We start from the raw sequence: 23,268 nt of genomic DNA on the forward strand, positions 1-23,268 counted from the left end.
AATATACATATGTTTTCATACAAGAGAGAAAATGGTGGAAATGAGAAACTAATGGGATGGGAAGGGGTATCATAGCCAAAGCATAGCTTCATGGTCTAGAACCAACTCATCCTAGATAATTTTCATTCAAAATTCATCAATTCTAGAAACAATTTTTTCTTCAATTTCCAAGTCCTAACTTTTTCCCAACTTTTTCCAACTTACAATGGTCTCACAGTGAAAAACTACAACCCTCACAATGAATGAGAGAAAGAAAGATATAGAAGAGAATGAATTCTTAGATCTATTGTACAGTTGACATGTGTCCACTTGGAAAACATCTCCTAGAAGTGACAAAAGATCTCTCTAATCTCTCTCTATAATTGGTAAATCAAATCCTCTTTCATTTGGCCTCCCAAAAGCATAAAATATCTCAGATACCTAATGGAACAATAACTTCTTTTGATGCTAGATCTCAAATCAAGGAAAAGGTTTAAAAAATAGTTAAAATGACCTCTAGAGGCAAGAAAACTTTTTCAAAATTCATTTAGGCTTCAAAAAACTTCACTATTTTCCCTCCAACTAATTTTGATGATCAATGATGAATTATGCCAATTCTACTGAGAATGCCCTAGAAAATACAAATCTTCTTATAGACTAAACTGCTGAACATCAATCAAATTCTAATGCAATATTCAAGAAATTCATCTCCTCTCAGTTCCAACAGTATATTGGAGTACATATTTTGTGGAAAAAATGCCCCATGGTAGCCATTTGAAATTTGAGGCCTAGGATTATGAATTAGACAGTTTAAATGAATGGAATTGAAAAATTTAAAGATTTTCTATAGTCAAAACTATAGGAAAACCAACATTTAAAGAAAATCTTTACTTGTGGAGATTTAAATACTTAAAAACCCATAAAATAAAATAATTAATTTTTAACAAGATCTCCTTATATCTCCCTCCACCATTCACACAACACCACTTGTCATTCTATGATTTGCTAATGACCTTGGATAGGCCCCACAATGTCTACAACCTCTCACTAGATTTATGGATTTTTTGGCAGGTCTCCATGTCGCTTGACTGTGGAACCTCCTTTTTTCTAGTGGTAACATGGTGACCACTGAAATCTTCAACTTTTCTAGCACTTCAATATCTATGCCAGTCAAAATTAACTTCTTGGTCACTTCCAGCTATCCTAACCATCCAAGTTGGGCCCACCACATAAGGTTGAGGCTTCAAAAGCCTTTGTCTTGTGGACATCAAGCAATGTGTGTGTTTTAGTATATAAAGATTCAAAAAGATTAATCCCTGCCCAATAAGGGACTATGTTTTTTAACCATTTTATCTCTACTCATCTTGTGTCCTATAGTCTTCACTTGAATGTTCCTCCTCTGCCCATATTGTTGGCTTCTCTGGCTCTATTTTCTACCTATTAATCTCTTCAGATCATGAGAGCCCCTTTTATTGCCACAACCTCCTCTTAACACCGAATCAATTTCTATGTGCTAGAGATTAAACAATGAATTTCCTTGTGCTTCAAAGGCCTACTCACACATTGGATTGAGGAATTTAAGTTAAAACCCAAGAATTTCTCGCTTGTCTTTGCTCCTCTGAAAATAGGCATATGAGAATTTTCAATTGCAAAAAATGGTTTAGTGTCTAAATATTTAGCTGTAGTAGTTGAATTGTACATCCAATCTAAAGAAGGATGACATATTCCTTTTTCAAGTGAGAATCCTAATAATGCTGCCAATAATGAAAAGAGTGACCCACTACTATATAATTTCCAATTCAAATCCTCCTTTGACTAGGGTAACAAGGATGCAATGTCACTTCCTGATTTCCTTTTAGATGCCCATCTAGGTTGGGCAGTTAGTAATTAGGAAAGGACAAGGGATGAAATTGCTCCATTGATGTGCTTGGTCCATAGTGAGGTTTTCTTTATCATCTCTGGTGTTGGGATAAAGTGGAATTGGATTAAATTTTTATCCATGGTTGATTTGGAACTTCTCCCAATTGGGAGCATCAACTTGAAGCATTGTATTGATACATCAAGCTTTCTTAAAATCAAGATCAATGACACTATTACTATTAGACTTCATTTTGGATACCATTGTGTTGTTAATTACTGGAGAAGAAAAGTTGAGGCTTAGATAAAAATTTTGATCTACACTTTCATTGTCTAGTTGATTTGCATGAAACCTCTCTCCTTTATTAGGTTCTACAAAAAATTCATTGATGTAAATGCTAGGATCAAAATTTTTAACTACCTCTTTTCCATTGCACTTAATAGTTGCCCAGTCAGATGCCTTTTTGCCAAGGAATTTCCCCATTTTGGCTTCCCATCAGCCTACCTTGTGGAGGGTGACACCTCCATACCTCAAACTTCCTCAAGAGAAACTAGTGTCATGTTCCCTAAATTCATTCTATTTAACTACTCCACTTGAACAAAATTTGTCATTAGATTGATAGCTCAATTTAATAGGCCTTCTTGGCTCAGCTGTAGAAGATTCACAAGTTCAAGGTATTCCTCTTCAGTCCTACTTACTATTGTTTAACTCTAGGATGTACTCATTCTCACATATGACCCATAATGTTATGATATGCTGAAGCCAATAGTGCGTTCATCCTTATATGTTTTCATAAGGAAAAAATCAAACATCTCACATGACCTTACAAATGCTATTTAAAATTGGTCCATATTTAAAATAATTCAGAGGCCAAAATAGCTTGATGAAACTAGTCAGGCCCTAAGTGGGTCCAGTTAAAAAAATTTTATTTCCAAACAACTCACATCTTAGAGTGGCCTACTACACATCTTGCACCAATTTGAAAACAAATACAACCATTGGAAATAATTTCAAAACTCATTTTTACCTCTTTTTGCAACTTGTCCACTTTGTGCTAGGAAATCCTTTGATAGGCTTTAAAAAATGATTTAAAAAAACCTAACCATGCTCTAAAATCAAACATATTGATTCTTTGTTTTACATTCTTACACCATGTCAAATCTCATCTCATGAAAAGTTCTCAGTCAAAAGATATTGACCATCAAAGATGCTATTTCAGAATTGCCTACAAGAAAACATGTCAGAAAAACATAATTTGCATTCAGATTTGGCTCTAAAAATTGGGTAAACTAACACTTGGGGAAACAAAAAACTAGGGCATTGGTTCACTATCACAAGGACAATATGAATCTAAAATTAAGGCTTATGATGAATAATAGGATGAAAATGGCGAGCAGTCAAAGTGAGCTACTTAGAATTTTCATCTTGCAAATAATGGTAAAAAAGCATTTTTTGCAAATGAAATAGATCTAGGAAAGTGTGCAAACAGATTCATCAAGGTTTGCAAACTGACACACTTAAAGTATTATCAGAGTAGAATGCAATGATATAATCCATTTGATCTCAACTATCATGAATTCTAAGTTATGACATCACAAATAGGGGTACCTATCAATCTGCATGTGCTAACACCAATAAAAAGTTACAAATTGCATTAAAAATCACATTCAAAAACTAATCAAATAGATTTTTCATAAGCTCATAATTGGAACATAGTAAGTCTCTAACCTATAAAATGCAACGCAAAATGAATTTTATCATTTTAGTCAACTAGGTCAAAGTTATAACAAGTTAAGTCAAAGTTATAACAAGTCAAATAGGGCTTCCCAGAATTTAGAACAAATTGCTTTAGCATGACATCAGTAAATGAACAACTTTGAGGGATTCAAAACCTAGTCAAGTGGATTCAAAATGACTCAAAATATGAAAAATAGGTGCTCTATTATGGACACTAAACACTCCCAAAGTAGAAAGTCATGAAATATTACTAGGTGCGATATATTGAATTGCAAACAAGGCCTCCTATTGCCATTTGACACTCGACCAAAAATGCAGATTTGATGACTACTCAAAATGGGACTTTATAGAATGACTAGAGCTAATTAGTGTCTTATCCATTAGGCAATTCAAAAATCTCTCTCATGCATTTTGGATATCTAAGACATATAACCTATGCCAAGACTCTAGATCTATTCATTTACCTTGTAAATTGGATATCAATGTTTAATCTATATCTCATTCAAGTACCTAATATCCTCCCCAATAAACCTACAACCCTATTAATTTTCCTAAAGCATTTAGATAATTCCTTGAATTATAAGCAATTATGAAACAACATATAGCCTTAAGGGACTACAACTATGACCTAGGCTCTTTGTTCAAAGATCATAAAACATTACACATCACTAAGAATGGAGACAACATTTAAAATGAAACTAAACACCTATTGTTATTTGTATTGATTTCCCTCAAATAATACATGAAAATGCATGAAATTGACTCAAAAAATACCAAATAAACCAAACTATACAATATACATATGTTGTCATACAAGAGAGAAAATGGTGGAAATGAGAAATTGATGGGATGCAAAAGGGGTTATCATAGCCAAAGCATAGCATAAGGTCTAGAACTAGCTCATCCCAGATACTTTCCATTCAAAATTCATCAATTCTAGAAACCATTTCTACTTCAATTTCCAACTCCTAACTTTTTCCCAACTTTTTCTAACCTACAATAGTCTCACAATGAAAAACTAGAACCCTTACGATGGATGAGAGAAAGAAAGATATAGAAAAGAATGAATTCCTAGATTTGTTGTGCATATGACATGTGTTCACTTGGAAAACTTCTCCTAGAAGTGAGAAAAAATATCTCTAATCTCTCCCTTCAACTAGTAAATTAAATCCTCTATCATTTGGTCTCCCAAAAGCATAAAATATCTCGAATACTTGATGGAACAATAATTGTTTTGATGCCAAATCTCAAATCAAGGAAAAGGTATAAAAAAATTTGTAATGACATTTAGAGGTAAGAAATTTTTTTAAGAATTCATTTAGGCTTCAACAAACTTCAATATTTTTCCTCCAACTAATTTTGATGCTCAATGATAAATTTTGTGCATTCTACTAAGAATGCCCTAGAAAATACAAATCTGCTTATAGACTAAACTATTGAATAGCAATGCAAATTTTGACTACATATTTGGAAAATTCATCTCCTCCCAGTTCCAATAGTATACTGGAGTGCACATTTTAGCCAAAAAATTCCCCCTAGTATCATTTTTAAATTTCAAGCCCAAGATTATGAACTAGACAATTTAAATGAATGGAATTGAAAAAATTTAAACATTGTCTATAGGTAGAACTATAAGAAAACCACCATTTAAAGAAAATCTTTACTTTTGGAGATTTGAATGCTTGAAAACCCAGGAAATAAAATAATTAATTTTTTACAATATCTCCTTATATCTCCCTCCACCATTCACACGGTGCCACTTTTCATTCTATGATTTGTCTATGGCCTTGGGCTGGCCCTACAACATCTACAGCTTCTCATCATATTTTTGGATTTTTCAAGTCACCATGTCACTTGTCGATGGAACCTTCCATTTTTTGGTGGTGACATGGCAACCACCAGAATCTTCAAATTTTCCAGCACTTCAATATCTTTGCTAGTCAAAATTAACTTCTTGCTCACTTCCAGCTATCCTAGTCATCTAGTTCAAACCCACCACACATGATTGAGCCTTCAAAAGCCTTTGTCTTGTGGACATTAATCAATGTGAGTGTTTTAGTATATAAATGTTGAAAAAGATTAATTGCCACCCAATGTGGGACTATTTTTTTAAATCATTTTATCTTTGCTCATCTTGTGCACTATTGTTCTTACTTGAAGGTTCCTCCTCTACCCATGTCATTTGCTTCTCTAGCTTTGTTTGTTCCCTGATAATCTCTTTAGATTGTGAGATGCCCTTTTTATTGTCATGGCCTCGTCTTTATGCTAAATTGGTTGCTATGTGGTAGAGATTAAATAATTAATTTCCTTGTACTTCAAATGCCTAGTGTGTCACTCATTTGATCAAGGAATTTAAGTTAAAACTCAAGAATTACTCACTCATCTTTACTCCTCCGAGAATGGGCATATGAGAATTTTCATTCACAAAAAATGGTTTGGTGTCTGAATGTTTAGTTGCAATAGTTGAATCATTCATCCAATCTGAAAAAGGATGACATATTCCAATTTGGAGTGAGAATCTTGATAATGAAAAGAGTGACCCATTGTGATATAATTTCTAATTCCAATTCTCCTTTGACCAAGGTAAAAAGGATGCAATGTCACTTCCTAATTTCCTTTCAGATCCCCATCTAGGTTGGGTGGTCTATAATTAGGAAATGACAAGGGATGAAACTGCTCCATTGATGTGCTTGGTCCATAGTGAGATCTGCTTATCATCTCTAGCTTTGGGATAAAGTGGTATTGGCTTAAATTATAATCCATTGCTGATTTGGAACTTTTCCCAATTGGGAGCATCAACTTGAATCATTGTATTGGTACATCGAGATTTCTTACAATTAGGATCAATGAAACTGTTACTATTAGACTTCATTTTGGATACCACTATATTGTTAATTACTAGAGAAGAAAAGCCAAGGCTAAGATCCAGATTGTGATCTACACTTTCATTTTCTCATTGATTTGTATGAAACCTCTCTCCATTATTAGGTTCTCTAAGAAATTCATTGATGTAAATGTTGGGATTAAAATTTGTAACTGCCACTTTTACATTGCATTTAATAGCTGCCCAGTCATATGCCTTTTTTCCAGCAACTTGTCCCATTTTGGCTTCCCATCAACCTACCTTGTGGAGGGTTACATCTCTATACTTCAAACTTCCTCGAGCAAAACCAATGCCATGTTCCCTAAATTCATTCTATTTAAATACTCTTCTTGAAAAACATCAATCATTAGATTGATAGCTCAATTTAATAGACCTTCTTGGCTCAGTTGTAGAAGATTCACAAGTTCAAGGCATTCCTCTTTAGTCTTGCTTCATATTGTTTAAATCTAGGATATACTGATTCTCACATATGACCTACAATGTTATGATGTTTTGAAGTTGGTAGTGCTTTAATCCTTACATGTTTTCATAAGGAAACAATCAAACATCTCAGATGACCTTACAAATGCCACTTAAAACTAATCCATATTTAAAATAATTCGGTGGCCATAATAGCTTGATGAAATTAGTCAAGCCCCATGTGGGTCCAACTAAAAAAAAATTGTTTTGAAAGTGACATCTTAGATTGGCCTACTACACATCTCGCACTAATTTGAAAATAAATTCAACCATTTGAAACAATTTCAAAACTCATTTTCACCTCTTTCTACAACATGTCAACTTTGTGCCTAGAAATCATTTGATCAGAAACTAACAAGGCTCTAGAATCAAACATACTGATTCTTTATTCCACATTATTGTACCATGTCAAATCTCATCTCATGATGAGCTCTCAGTCAAAAGATATTGACCATCAAAGCTGCTCTTTCAGAACTGTCTACAAGAAAACATGTCAGAAAAACATAATTTGCATTCGGATTTGGCTCTGAAAACTGGGTAAACTAAAACTTGGAAAAATAAAAACTAGAGAATTGGTTCATTTTCATGAGGGCAATATGAATCCAATTAAGTCTCATCATGAATAATAGGAGGAAAATGGTGAGCGATCAATGTGAGCTGCTCAGAATTTGCATCTTAGAAATAATGGCAAAAAAGAATTCTTTACAAATGAAATCAACCTTTAAAAGTATGCAAATGGATTCATCAAAGTTCAAAAACTAACACACTTAGAGAATTTGTAGAGTAGAACATAGTGGTACAATCCATTTGATCTCAACTATCATGGATTCTAAGCTATGACATCATGAATAGGGGTACTAATCAATCTGCATGTGCTGACAGTAGTAAAAAGTTGCAAATTGCATTTGTAATTGCATTCAAAAACTAATCAAATAGATTTTTCATAAGCTCAAATTTGGAACCTAGTAATTCCCTGACCTCAAAAATACAATACAATAAGGAAACTAGGTCAAAGTTATAATAAGTCAAATAGGGCTTCCAAGAATTCAAAACAAATTACAATAGCATGACATCAATAAATGACCAACTTTGAGGGATTCAAAACCTAGTCAAAATGATTCAAAATCACTTGAAATATGAAACATAGGTTCTCTATTATGGACACTAAACACTCCCAAATTGGAAATTCATAAAACATTATATTCAATTGCAAACAAGGCCTCCTGTTATTGTTTGACACTTAAGCAAAAATGCAGATTTGATCATCGCTCAAAATGGGACTTCACAGAATGACTCAGAATGGTAGTTTATCTTTATGGGATGCATAGACATAATAAATGCATGGTGTTAGAAAAATTAAACACCTCATGGGCCTCAAATGTATAGTTAGGTACATATGCACTAAAAGTGCTTATAGGGCTTGATTTTCTCAATGGTACACAAAATTAGGGCTTCAATTTTGAGTCCCAATAGTGGCTCTATCTGGGGATGCATGTCCCTTGAGTGCATGGTAAGAATTTAGATCTTTGGAAGAAATGGACCACACACTTGATAGAAAAAACTTTTCTTGAACTTTATTGAAAGCAAGAAGCAACTACTCCTACTATGAACAAACGATGGCCCCAGGCCACTGCACTTCAAAAAAAACTTTTACCTCTATCATAAATTGGATTTTCATTTGAACTTTCATGAGGTAAGATAGAAATATTTCTTCTATCAATTTCACCAATTAGATTATCATTATGAATCAACTCACTTGGCAGAACTAAATCTACACCTTCACTTTCATAATGCATATAAAAATTAGATTCAATTCTCAACAACTTGCTCATTATGAAAAATCTTATCCACATGCTCACAAATATCAGACTCAAACTAAACTTCTCTTCAATGAATGAATCATTCATGCTATCAACTTTGAATATGAAGGCTTCATACTCAAATTGGGGAAAAAGATCACACATACCTTGAAATTATGTATCCTTATGCATAATCGGATGGTATTCAAATGATCAGTCAAATTTTTAGTCACAAATGTCATCAATGTCAAAGTCTAAAACTAATCCAAAATCCTCCAATGGTTCTTTGAAATCAGAAAATGGATTAGTCATCATACTAGAGTATTCACCATAAAACTCATTACAAGGTGCACGCTGATTTTCAATAACAACTTCGTAAAACACCTTGTTATCAACATCATAAGATGCAACATCATCATCATAATCACTATCATATCTAAAAGAAGAAAAAACTAATCTCTTAAAGTAGTAAGACAATGTGTCATCATTAAGATCATCCTCAACTAAATTTGAACATTCCATGTGCTCTTCAAACAACGGATTGATAATTCCATGCAAAGCTCTTTTTAAGACATTATAACAAGTGATGTGTTGATCAACATAAAACTCTTCACCATACAATGGATTTGTGAAAACTTTGAAATCATTTCTAACATCACTTTCATGGACACTTTATACATGTGAAGAAGGAAAATCAAAATCATCACAAGTAGACACACCATTAACTCAATCAATGAAACATGTAGAATATGAGGCAATATTATTGCATTGTCTTCATTAAGGTGATTCAAATGTCTTGCAAACCAATCATCTTTCATTTTATCCATAGGCGTTGATGCATTAATCTTAGGATCATTTATATACTATTGGTTTCTACTTCATATATCTTTAAGACTTTCATCTACACAATTAGGTAATTTATCCTTATAAGTATTCTCTTTGTCTTCATATTGTGTGAACAACTCTTCTTCACAACTTTCAACCTCAAGCTGATTTACATAACTCTAAAATGGAACTTCATTTTTAGATTTAGAAAAAGAACTCATACCTTTACTTGCATAAGAGAACTCACATTTTTCATTTCTTTCTTCTTCCCAATTTTCATTAGATTCACATGAAGATGATCATGTACTATCACTATCTTCCTCTTGACTCGAGCAACAACTCTCATCATTTTCTTCACATGATGCTTCTTCATAATATGTTAGATCAGCAACTTTACTTTCATCACTTGAAACATAACTTTCATCTTCTTCATCCTCACACTGAGATGAACATCTTTCAACTTCAAAGCTAACCACATTCTCAATACAATAAGATCCATCAATAGGAGAAGGAATGACTGAATTTATATCTTGTATATATAACTCATCAAGTGAACTAACTATGTCATCTACTATTGTGACATCACAAACATGTGCACTATATTCAACAAGAATAGACTTAGCTCCTTCTTGCAATAAAGAGACCTCATGTTTAGATGTTTTTGATTCTAAATTTTCAACAAAAGTATTTACAACAATAGTAATACCTATTTGCTAATCTGAAATCAAACACTCTTTAAGACATTGATTTTTCTTTTGAACCTCATCTTGCCAACAAACATTCCTAGAGAAGTGACTACTAGTTAAGCCATACTTTATGTTATTTTCAATCTCTATTGCTATTGTGAATGCCTGATGCAAAGTATTAGGTTCTTTATCTCTTAATAGATAACTCATCTTTTAATCAAATGCATCGAGATAAATTACTAAACACACTTGATCATTTGGCTTGCAATTTTCAGGAATTTCATTTAAAACTTTTGAAAATTTAATATTAAATTCAGGAACTAATTCATCATTCCTGATTTGGATTTTCAAGAACTTATCAAAATAGTCAGAGATGCTTAATCTTTCCTGAACTTCTTTACGAAGGCTAAAACTAATTCATCCCAAGATGAAATAGAACATGACGACAGAAAGAAAAACCAATCTCTAGCATTACCTTCTAAAGTTTGAACAAACAACTTCATATGAACATCTTCATGAGCAGTTTCAAAATCACCAATCAAATCACTAAACATCTAAACATGATGACTGGCTAAAATTTCATGGTTCCCACTAAATTTAGGCAAATACTTTCTAAGATCATATAGGTTCTGGGAAACCATGAATACCATCAAAAATTAATGACATGTATCTCTTGGTAGAAAAAGATCTACAAATTTTATCCATGGACTGCATACTAGGTAAGGAAAATTTGACATTTCTCGTAAACTTAAAACTCATTCCCCATAATTACTTTCAAATTTTGTAACTTGCAGCAGATCTGAAATTATTTCTACCAATTCAAAACTTTGAACATACTTCAAAATTCAAAAAACTTTTGCTGAATCTATTTCTCACAAAGCATGTTGAAATGTACCAAACCAATCTCCTACTTAGTTCTAAAAATACCACTTGATGGAGAAACTTTTGTAAAGATTACTTTCATATTAATGAAAACACATGAAAGTGGAAAATACCTTTTAATGTTGATGCTTGCAAACTACTTCAATGCTGCAAATAACATCAGATTCAAATTTCATCTAGATTTAGTAACTTTTGCAACACATCCCACATAACTCTATAACCCATTATCAAAAATCTTGAGATAAATTCTTCAAATCTGCATTCCAACTATTATTTCCTTCAAAATACCTTCACATTCATGATGCACTAGTACAGAGATATAACTTTGAGTCACCACTCACTTAGTGAGAAAAGAAATGCCTAACTTGCAAAACATAATAAGTTGGTCTAGAATTTACAATAGGTATTTGTAAAATTTTATACAACAACTTGGGAATTTCATAATCTTGACAAAGTGAAAGAACTTTACATTAACATTGAATTCTGATAGCAAACTTTCAAAAGTTTTAAATGACCTCAAATGTAACAATCATTTCAGATCTTTCAAAACTTCTACTATCAGGAATAAGGCATAATTGGGAGACATGAATCTTTAGCAGAGAAATGGAATAGACCTGGGAAAGTGTGTAAATGCATTCATCAAGGTTTATATACTAACACACTTAAATTATTTTTAAATTAAAAAGCAATGGTACAATCCATTTGATCACAACTATCACAGATTCTGAGTTATGACATCACGAACATGGGTATCAATCAATCTACATGTGCTAACATCGGTAAAAGGTTACAAATTACATTTGGAATCGCATTTGAAAGCTAATCAAACGGATTCATCATAAGCTCAAAGTTGAAACATAGTAATTCTTTGACCTCTAAAATGCAACGCAAAAGGAATTTTATCATTTTGGTCAACTAGGTCAAAGTTATAACAAGTAAAACAAAGCTTCCTAGAATTCTAAACAAATTACATCAGCATGACATCAATAAATGACCAAATTTGAGGGATTCAAAACCTAGAAAAACTGATTTGAAATGACTCAAAATCTAAAACGTAGTTGCTCTATTATGGACACTAAACATTCCCAAAGAATAAAGACATGAAACATTACTAGGTGTGAGATATTCAATGGCAAACAAGGCCTCTTGTCATTATTTGACACTTGAGCAAAAATGTAGATTTGATCATTGCTCAAAACAAGACTTCACAAAATGACTCAAAATGGAAGTTTATCTATAAGGGATGCATAGACATTCTAAATGCATGGTGTTAGAAACATTAATCACCTCATGGGCCTCAAATGCATAGTCAGGTACACATACATTAAAAGTGCTTATAGGGCTTGATTTTCTCAATAGTACTCAAAATTAGGGCTTTAATTTTGGGTCCCAATATTTCACTTAGTGGCTTGGTCTCATATGGTGTTGGTAGAATAAATGCATCTAAAAATATTTCACTGATATCCTACAATGCTTGTTTCTGCCTGTGCTCCCTTCTAAGCATTTCTTGATGCTTCTTTCTTGCTAGGGCTTGTTGCGAAATACCCATTTGCTCTATAGTCATTTTGTCATAGTCATAGTTGGGTAACACAATCTCTTCATCAAGGCTTACATCTCCATATTATATCACTTCTTTAGCCTTTGATGAGCTTGGACTTGGTACTAAGATCTACAATGGAGTTGCATCTATGCTCATCTTCTAAAGAGTTTGACTTGAAGGTTTACCAGATATTGGTAAGGTTACCAAGGCTTGAATAGCTACTTGCTCTTTCACCTTTGGAGTTAACTCGGTCTCTTCAAGCTTGTCCTTTTTTTCCACAATGCCTTGTGATGCACTTTGTGCTTGTGATGTAGATGCAAATAAGTCTATCTGACATGTTTGGCTTTGTTTTTTAGTAGTGGCTTGTGTTTCAACTTTATCCTTTTCAATTGTATCAACCTTTTTAGATGTAGTTTCTGGTCTGTTGTCTAAAGGTTGTACATGAGTGACTTGAGGGGTGAGAGGAGGTAGTTCTTGTGTATTCACCTCTTCCCTAGTTGTTTTAGGCACATCCATATTTACTAATACAAAATTATCACAAAGTTTTTCCTATAGTGTGGACTGATCAAGTATCTTCTTGAAATTTTCCTCTATAAGGGGATTGATGTTCTAAGCTATGACATCAAAAACATCCTTCACTATTACTATTTTATTATTTTCACTTGTTACATGCTAGGGGCTACATTAGGCAATTGTGTGTCTTGCACACTTTGTTCTTCTTGTTGCTCTACTTTAGCTATTGCCTTGTCATCTATGTGCATTTCAGTTCCTCCCTCAATAGTGTCATTATTTTTATTATCTCCTTCATCATCCTTGACCTCTATGGGTTCTTGTTCACCTTTCTTGATTGTAGTCAACCCATATGTAAGGTTCCACATCTATGTGGAATTCTTAACAACATCTTCAATATTGTTTTGAAAAAAGCTAAAGGCTCTGTATCTAGGTGTAAATTATTGAAATCTGATTGAAAAAGAGATTGTTAAGAAGAATATTGTTGAAGAAGACTATGTGTTTCAATCATTGTTTTGTCACTGATGTCAAACCTACTATTTTCTGTTAAGAAAATTGCTTATAAGATTCAAGTACTATCACTTAGTTGATTGATGGAGAGGATTTGATCAATAAGATGTAACAAAAGAACATAGAGGAAAGGTTGAGTTATAATTATGTATTAAAGTACAAGAATCAATTAAGACAATGATGACATGATGTAGTGATGATCTACTTAAAGTTACAAAATGGTTGGCTAAACTTAGAAGGTTTAGAAGAAAAAGTTTAAAAGAGTTTGTCTTCCAAGCTTGACCAAGTGGATATTAGGTGTTGAGAAAATTTAGTGCAAGCCAATTGGAAAGTTAATTAGAGCCAAGTGAAAGAAAATTCTAATGGATACTGAGCAAGACAGTTGATGTCAAGTAAAGTTTAGTTGATGCCAAGCACCAGTAAACTTTAGTTTATGCCAAGTGATTTTATAGTTGATGTCAAGTGATGGAGTATGTGTCGAGCATCAGAAGGTTGATAATGTCGAGCTGCTACATTATGAAAAAGATCAAAGATTCACCAAATCTAAGCCAACAAGTTTGTTTTCTTTGAACTTGTGAACCAAGAGGAAGATAAGTTTGATGAGTTGGTGGCACAAAATTTGATGTAAACCATTTTTAGGAAAATTCAAATGGATTCTAGGAGAAGTTTCTAGAATAGATAAGATATGGGGTAGATACATTATATCCTACCTAATCCATCCAAAACCCTAATTTGGATAATGGATAATGAATAGGAAAAATATTCTAATCTCCTACTTATAGGAATGTCTAGTCATGAAGCAAAAAGGTTGGAAAGGTTGGTGTCATGTACAAAAACCTATGGAGGAGAAGGAATTAAGGGTTTTTCTTCATCAAGTATCCCAATAGAAGAGTCTACAATGGCATGATAAGCAAGAAGGCTTAAGGAGATGAATGCATGAAGGGTGAACAAGTTGTTAGAGCTAGAAAGAATGAAAGCCAAGTAGAATTTAGGACTGAACAAAGATCTGTAATCTACAAGTGAAGTTGTAAGTCGTATTAGATCAAAGCTCTATTGTTACTCTCTAACAATTGTATCAATCTAGGGTAAATAATGTGGACTAAGGTTGACCTAACAGTCATTGGAAAATCCTTTAACAAAGTGGTATTCCAAGTGAATGGCCTAAAGTCCTCTAACAAGGCTTACTTTTAATAGGGTGATTGAAATCCCTTAATTGAGTCACATTTAATACTATGTATTGTAACCTTTAATAGGGTTGGCCTTTCACATGACATCACTTCAGAAGAGTGAAAAGGAGTAGCATGTTACTAGTTGTTTTTTCCAAATTGGGTTTCCACATAAATCATTGTGTAAAGTGTACTGATAAATTTTTTGTGTTTTATGCTTTAGATTTCTACAAATTGATTTGACAGTAACATACAAATTTTAGTAAATACAAAATGGATGCATGCATGGGTATAAATGTTTTATGGGTTCATTGAATTGTGAAAAAAAAGTTTTATTTGTGCATCTGGACCTTGAATAAATAATTCGCCCCTGCTCCCCCGCCCCCAAAATTATTCTAAAGTAATCCCAAAAATTGGTATCAGAGCCATCTAATTAAGAGGACTAGTTTTAAGGTACTAGAAGCACAAAGATCAATATTTCTAAAAGAGAAGTACCCAAGCTCAAAAGAGATAACTTTCCTACATGAAAATTTTTGATGAAGCCACACCTTAGAGGATGTGGAGATCATGCACAATCTACCATCACAGTGGCACATGTTGATCTAGTTAGAGCCCTAACTGCGAAAGATATGAAGAAGAAAAAGGAACATAATTAGGCAATGTTAGAGATTGCCTCTACTCTAAGCTATGTCAAATTTGATGATATCAAAAGTTACAACACTACAAAGAAGATGTGGGATGCCCTGACCACCATCTATTGAGGAGACAAAAATGTTCAACAAGCCAAATCTAAGAGCCTTAGAGGTAAGTTTTATGATATGAGAATGGAAGAAGGTGAAAATATTGCTCAATATGTTGCTAAAATAAAAGAAGTTGTTAGTGCAATAAGAGGAGCTACTGGTCATATAGATGATGATATTGTGTTAAGTAAAGTCTTAAGAACATAATTTTCTATTTAGGTTATTAGAGTTTTTGTAATCTGAGAGTTGAGATGTATTCTAGGAAATGATCTAACCCTTAAAGGTCTAGTAGGTAGACTCGCTACTTTTGAGCTATCTAACTTTGAAAAATATAAACTAGAGATCTTGAGTGTACTTTCAAAGCTAAGTTGTTATTCGAGGATTCTAATGAGGTGAAGCAAAAGAAGAAGAAAAGAAAGATAAAGTATGCAACTAGTGATAGTGATATAGATGGGGAAGATATTGAACAATTGGAAGCACTATTGGCAAGAAGATTTCATAGAGGTAAAGGCAAGTTCAAAGGCAAGTTACCCATCATTTGTTTCAATTGCAATGAAGTTGGTAATACTGCTGCAAGATGTCCATAGAAGAAGAACTATAGAGAAGGAAACAAACACCAAAATAGAAGAGAAGATGACAAAAAATATTACAAAGATAGGAAAGAAGTCATGCTACACTATTGATGAACATGATTTTGATGAACATGATGATGAAGTGGTCTATGTTGCAATGAAGGATGAATCTTATGAAGATGAGACAATTGAACTTGTGACTTGTGTGAACAAGAATGATAGATGGATCATTGATAGTGGATGTTCACATCACATGACTGGAGACAAAAGTAAGTTCATTACCTTAACTTGTTATGATGGCAATAGTGTAAGATTTGGTAATGACACACCATGTTTGATAAAATTAAAAGGCTCTATCAAACTCATTGACAAGATTTCATGTGGAAATGCTTACTATGTTGAAGGACTAAATCATAACTTGTTAAGTGTGTCACAATTGAATAATTTGGGATGCAAGGTTGAATTTGGAAACAAAACTGCCAAGATATATGACACAAATGGGAACTGATTGGAAAAGGTGATCAAACTAGAAGTAATCTATTCTATCTAGATACAGAGGATGCTACTTGTGTTGTTGCAAAACTTGATGATATATGGCTTTGGCACAAGAGATTGTGTGATGGTAATTTTGATAACTTGGTTAGTATTAGTAACTTGAAGAGAGTTAGAGGATTGCCTAAGTTGAAAAAACCTAATACTATAGTGTGCAAACAATGTCAACTAGGTAAAATGTCAAAGTCAAGCTTTAAGAGCAAAGCTTATACCTCTAAAAAAATACTCGAGATTTTTCATACTAACTTATGTGGACCAATTGAAGTGCAAATCTATAGAGGAGATAAGTGCATAAATTTATTTGAGGATGATTACTCAAGGATGATGATAGTCATATTTCTAAAATAGAAATTTGATGCTTTTCAAATGTTTAAGTGGTATTTGGCAAGAGTTGAGAAAGAGATAGGTAAGAGTCTAAAATTATTGAGATCGAATAGAGCAGAATTCACTTCAAATGAGATTGAGATGTTCTGTAATGATAGATGCATCAAAAGACAGACATCTACCACTAGGACCCCTCCACAAAATGTAATTGCTAAAAGGAGAAATAGGCCTATAATGGACTGTTCCAAAACACTTATGATGGAGAAGAATGTTCCTCTAAAATACTGGAAAGAAGCTATAAGTACTACTGTATATACCTTGAACCATGTGCAAGTCAAGAAAGGTACTCATTCAACACCTTTTGAATTGTTGTATGGATATCCACCTAATGTAAAATACTTTAAGGTATTTACAAGTAAATGTTACATTCTTAAAGATGATAGGAATAGAAAGTTTGATGCAAAGAGTGAAGAAGGTATATTCCTTGGATACTCCACAAGAAGCAAAGCTTATAAGTGTTTAAATACTAACACTAACAAAATTGTGAAAAGTGCAAATGTGAATTTTGATGAATTTATAGAAGTACATCTAGCTAAGCCTATGATAGAACTAGAAGAATACAAATCATTTGTATACTTTTATGAAAGAATGCATGTTGAAGAAGGCATTGCAAATCAAGTTGCAAATCAACAAAAAAAATTTAGTAACTATCGAGTCACATCTTTTGAATGTTGATTTGCATTAAAAAACTAAGCTACATTTAGATGTCAAGTTGCAAAATGAAGAAGATGCACATTCTAATTCTAAAATCAGTACAAATGAAAGAGATGTTAAGATACTTGATAGAAATGTACACAATGACTCTAAAGTTGAAAGACAAAGTGTAGAAACAAGAGCTGAGCCAAGATTGTCTAATGTCAAAAGATGTCATCCTACTGATCAAATCATTGGAAACAAAGATGCTAGGTGAATGACAAGAAATAGATTGAGAAATGAATCATGTTTCTTAAGCATAAAGGAGCCCAGAATAGCAAAAGAAGTATTAGAAGATGATGACAGGTATAAGGCCATGGAAGAAGAGATTCAATAGATAAAAGAACAAAACATGGAGTCTAGTTCCTAGACCAGAAGACAAAAATGTGGTTGGCACCAAGTGGGTATTCAAAAACAAGCTAGATGAGAATGGTGAAGTGACAAGAAACAAAGCAGGATTAGTTTGCAAGGGATATGCACAAGAAGAAGGAATTGACTATGGGGAGACATTTTCTTCTATTGCAAGAATGGAAGGAGTAAGAACTCTACTTGCTTATGCTGCATACAAAGGTTTTAAAGTTTATTAGATGGATGTTAAATCTGCATTTTTGAATGGCATACTAGAAGAGGAAGTCTATGTAGAATAACTAAAAGGATTTGTTGATGATAACAACAAGAACATAGTATGTAGACTATACAAAGCCCTATATGGATTGAAGCAAGCACCAAGAGCATGGTATGAGAGACTTCATACTTATCTTATGAAGATTAGATTTGAAAGGATTGATGATAACATCAATCTATACATAAAGGCAAATGAAGGCAAACAAATTTTGCTATCTGAAATATTTGTTGATGATATCATATTTGGAGAACAAGATGCTTTATGTAAGGACTTTGCAAATCAAATGAAGCAAGAATTTGAAATGCCTATGTTTGGAGAAATCAAATCTTTTGTGAGATTGAAAGTATATCAGATGAAGTATGGTATGTACATCACTCAATCAAATTATGTCAAGGAGATATTGAAGACATTTGGACTAGAGGATTCCAAACTAGTAAGTACACCTATGGTAACAAGACACAAGTTGTCAAAGAATGATGATTCAACTAAGGTGAATCAAACATTGTAGAGGTCTATGATTGGAAAATTGTAATATGTAGTACATAGCAGACCTGATATTGCATTATCTATAGGGATAGTTGTATGATTATTTGCTAATCCTAGGGAGAATCACTTAATGACTATGAAGAGGATAATGAGATATTTGAAAGGAACACAAGAGTTTGGTCTATACTACAAGAAGAATGAAAGGTTTGACTTGAGAACCTACATTGATGCTAACTAGGCTGGAAAGATTGATGACATAAAGAACACCAGTGGAGGAGCATTTTTCTTAGGCAAGAGACTAGTTAGATGGATAAGCAATAAATAGAGTTGTACTTCTCAATCTATTGCTGAATTAGAAAATGTTGTTGCTACTATAAATTGCACAAATATTGTATGGATCAAATAGCTACTCAAAGGAATGAAGGAAGAAATCATAGAACTAGTTATACTTTAGTGTAATAATACAAGTGCTATCAATTTATCAAAGAATCTAGTGATGTACATAAAGACAAAACAAATTGCAATCAAGTATCATTATGTAAGAGAATTAATTCAAGACAAAGAAGTGAAGATGGAATATGTTAATTCAAAGGAGCAAATTGTTGATATCTTCACAAAACCATTACCTAAGAATGCTCGTGAGTATCTAAGAGGTAAACTAGGGGTGATACCCCTATCAAAGGCTATGTAAATAAATAGAAGAAGTGCCCTACATCAAACAAACTAATGTTCATATAATACAAATTGATGTAGTGGATCTTACTTTAGGACCTGCCTAAAGTAATCACATAGCTAAAAATTCAAATTAGTCACAAGCAAGGTGACAAAGGGAGAAACTAAGGAAACTACAAGGCTTATATCTACATGTTTTAAGGATGACAAGTTTTTGGTATAGCTCTTTGGAATTGTTGTCAAAGAGGGAGAAAGTACATTAAATTGATCATCATTAGAAGAAGAGTTTTACTGATCAAATGTACGAGATAAATGGGAGAAAGTCCTAAACTGATATATTGATCAGAAAGGGAGAAAGATATCAAGAATCAAGTCAAAACTAAGAGGGAGACATTGATCAAAGAGCTAGAAAGATCACATTAGAAGGAGAAATCCTAATCTACCTAGTAAGAGGGAGATACAAGAAGGAACTCAAAGGGAGTTTTAAGAAAGAGTTTTGTAACCTAACCAGAAGATTGAAGTTGTTGATAGAGGAATACAAGTTCTTTCTTTGGTATTGCCTTACTATTTTAACCTAGTTAGATTAGTTGAACAAGATGTTCATCATTTGATTGACTTGGTTGATTAGTTTGGTTTGTCATCAATGCCAAAAAGGGAGATTGTTGAAATTTGATTGAAAAAGAGATTGTTAAGAAGGACATTTTTTAAGAAGACTATGTGTTTCAATCATTGTTTTGTCGTTAATGTAAAACCTGCTACAATTGCTTCTAAAATTCAAGTACTGTCACTTAGTTGATTGATGGGGAGGATTTGATTAATAAGATGTAACAAAAGCACCTAGAGGAAAGGTTGAGTTATGATTATGTAATGAAGTACAAGAATCAGTTAAGACAGTGATGACATGATGTATTGATGATCTACTTAAGATTACAAAATGGTTGGCTACACTTAGAAAGTTTAGAAGAAAATGTTAAACAAAGTTTGTCTACCAAGCTTGACTGAGTGGATAGTAGGCGTTGTGCAAAGTTAGTGCAAGTCAAGCAGAATGTCAGTTAGAGCCGAGTGAAAGAAAATTCTAGTGGGTGTTGAGCGAGACAATTGATGCCAAGTAAACTTTAGTTGATGCTGAGTGAATTTACAGTTGATGTCGAGTGATGCAGTATGTGTCGAGCATTAGAAGATTGATAATGTTGAGCTACTATATTATGACAAAGATCAAAGATTCACCAAATCTAAGCTAACAAGTTTGTTTTCTTGGAACTTCTAAATTGGGAGGAACATAAGGTTGATGAGCTGGTGGCACAGAATTTGATATAAACCTTTTTTAGGTAAATTCAAATGGATTCTAGGAGAATTTTCTAGAAATAGATAAGATATGAAGTAGATACATTGTATCCTACCTAATCCATCTAAAACCCTAATTTGGATGATGGATAGTGAGCAGGAAAAATATTCTAATTTCCTATTTATAGGAATTTCTGGTCATGAAGCAAAAAGGTTGGAAAAGTTTGTGTCATGTGTGAAAACCTAAGGAGGAGAAGGAATTAAGGGTTTTGCTTCATCAAGTGACCCAAGAGAAGAGTTTGCAATGGCATGTTAAGAAAGAAGTCTTAAGCAGATGAATGCTTGAAGGGTGGACAAGTTGTTAAAGCTACAAAGAATGAAAGCCAAGAAAATTTGAGGATTGAACAGAGATCTATAATCTACAAGTGAAGTTGTAAATTGTATCAGATCAAAGCTCTACTGTTACTCTCTAACAATAGTATTAGTCTAGGGTAAATAATTTAGATTAAGGGTTACCTAATAGTCATTGGAAAATCTTTTAATAGGGTGGCATTTCAATTGAATGGCCTATAGTCCTCTAACGAGGCTCACTTTTAACAGGGTGATTGAAATCCCTTAACCAGGTCACATTTAATATTGTGTATTGTAACCTTGAATAGGGTTGGCCTTTTGTAGGGCATCACTTTAGAAGAGTGAAAAGGAGTAGCATGTTAGTAGTGGTTTTCCCAAATTAGGTTTCCATGTAAATCATTGTGTCAAGTGTGTTGATGAATGTGTTGTGTTGTGAGGCCTCACCTTATCTATCATAGTATAGATAACATATTTGCATTATGACACTTCTAATTTGATGTTTTGATATACTTTCAAGACTATAGGGTTATGTTATCCTAATATCTACAATTTTGATGATCTGCACTTATGTCTACACATTAAGACCTAAATAAAACAATTAATGATTTCATTCATGTACTAACCTTTTTCAATTTCTTTGATAGAAGCTGAATGGAAAAAAATGCTTGTAATCAAATGTCTACGTGGGGTATGTTACTTACTTTTGATATTTGAGATTTGGATATTTTGACATTATTCAAGCCTTAGTAGGACAATGGCTTATTTTATCTATTAATTTCAACATTCACAGTAGTGTTTTGCATCTATGATATGTACTATGAACCTGATATTGTGAATGGAATGATTGAACACATATGGATGCAACTTTATGACATGATAGAATTAGATTATGATGGTTTATGATTTAATGAGATATGTAGATAAATATTAATTTGATAATGAGTATTATGATTTAATGTGATATGCAGATAAATGTTAATTTGATAATGATTATTATGATCTAATGTGATATGCAGATAAATGTTGATTTGATTATGATGGTTTATGATATGCAGATCTTGATATTTTAACATTTTGGATGACTTATTTGAAATGATTAGGAAAGGAAATTTAATTGAAGTATGTTAATAAGATTAAATAACATTTGAAATTATATGCATTCATGATATATATTTATGTGACCTCCTTGGACTAATGATGCTTGAGTTTAATGTGTAGGAAGTGAAAGCATGAAATTTTTTGGGGGAAACAAGTTCCAAACCTATGTGAACTTAGTTTAAGAAAGGTGAATATTTGGAAGATTTAAAAGCCTCATTGTGAAGTATTTTGTTTTGTAAATGTAAGTTTCTTGTATACGGAAATGTTTAATCATAAAGATGCATTAGGGACATGTCATAGTGATATGGAATGTGCTTTTATGTGTCACTTGACACTAGTGGATTTTGTGTGTAATGACATGTCATTTAAGGTTTTGGTCAAGATGGCATTTTACCCTAAGACTAATTACCTTGTTAATGAATAAATAAACCCACTTGAAAAGGGGTGAGATGGGTCACAATCAAAGGAAATTTGAATTTAGACATGACTAGGGTTTTGAGGGGGTCATTAGGTGGTTCCAAAGCATCTTTTTATGTGAAAATGAGCTACCCATGTGATAGTATAACATGTTAGGGACGTAATTTTGACCAAGATAGTGACTAGATAGCCTAGGGGGGCCTTTTACCGATGCGTTCTTCCGCAAATTCAAAATTTGTGTTGTCACATGTTTTCTCTTCCATGTTCCCACTAAGTCAAATATAGAAAATTTAGAGGGAGACAAGTTTGTAAGAGGGAGTGGCTTAGTGTCTTTTCTAAAATAGATACTGGGGAGGACTTAATAGAGAGTTTTGAACAAACTAGTGGGGTGTTCACCTACTCTCTCCAACGATTCCTCATGATCTGCAACAACTACAACAACAAATACCACACGCCTTAGTGAATGTTAGATAGTCAACAAGGCTAAGTAGATGTCCAAAAAGATTGTATCCTTCCTTGTATTCTATTTTACTTACTGATGCTAGTGAAGCTAAATGTT

The 23,268-nt window shown here is 33.1% G+C and overlaps 1 pseudogene; it reads right to left on the reverse strand.

Annotated features, from left to right (window-relative positions):
- The window catches only part of LOC149564156 (uncharacterized), a 93,958-nt pseudogene extending 80,793 nt beyond the window's left edge, over positions 1–13,165 (reverse strand).
- Positions 13,166–23,268: the final 10,103 nt, after the last annotated feature.

The sequence above is a fragment of the Cupressus sempervirens genome, chromosome 4, assembly GCF_028749045.1.
Source record: "Cupressus sempervirens isolate cs-2001-9-10 chromosome 4, ASM2874904v1, whole genome shotgun sequence".
Classification (NCBI taxonomy): Eukaryota; Viridiplantae; Streptophyta; class Pinopsida; order Cupressales; family Cupressaceae; genus Cupressus; species Cupressus sempervirens.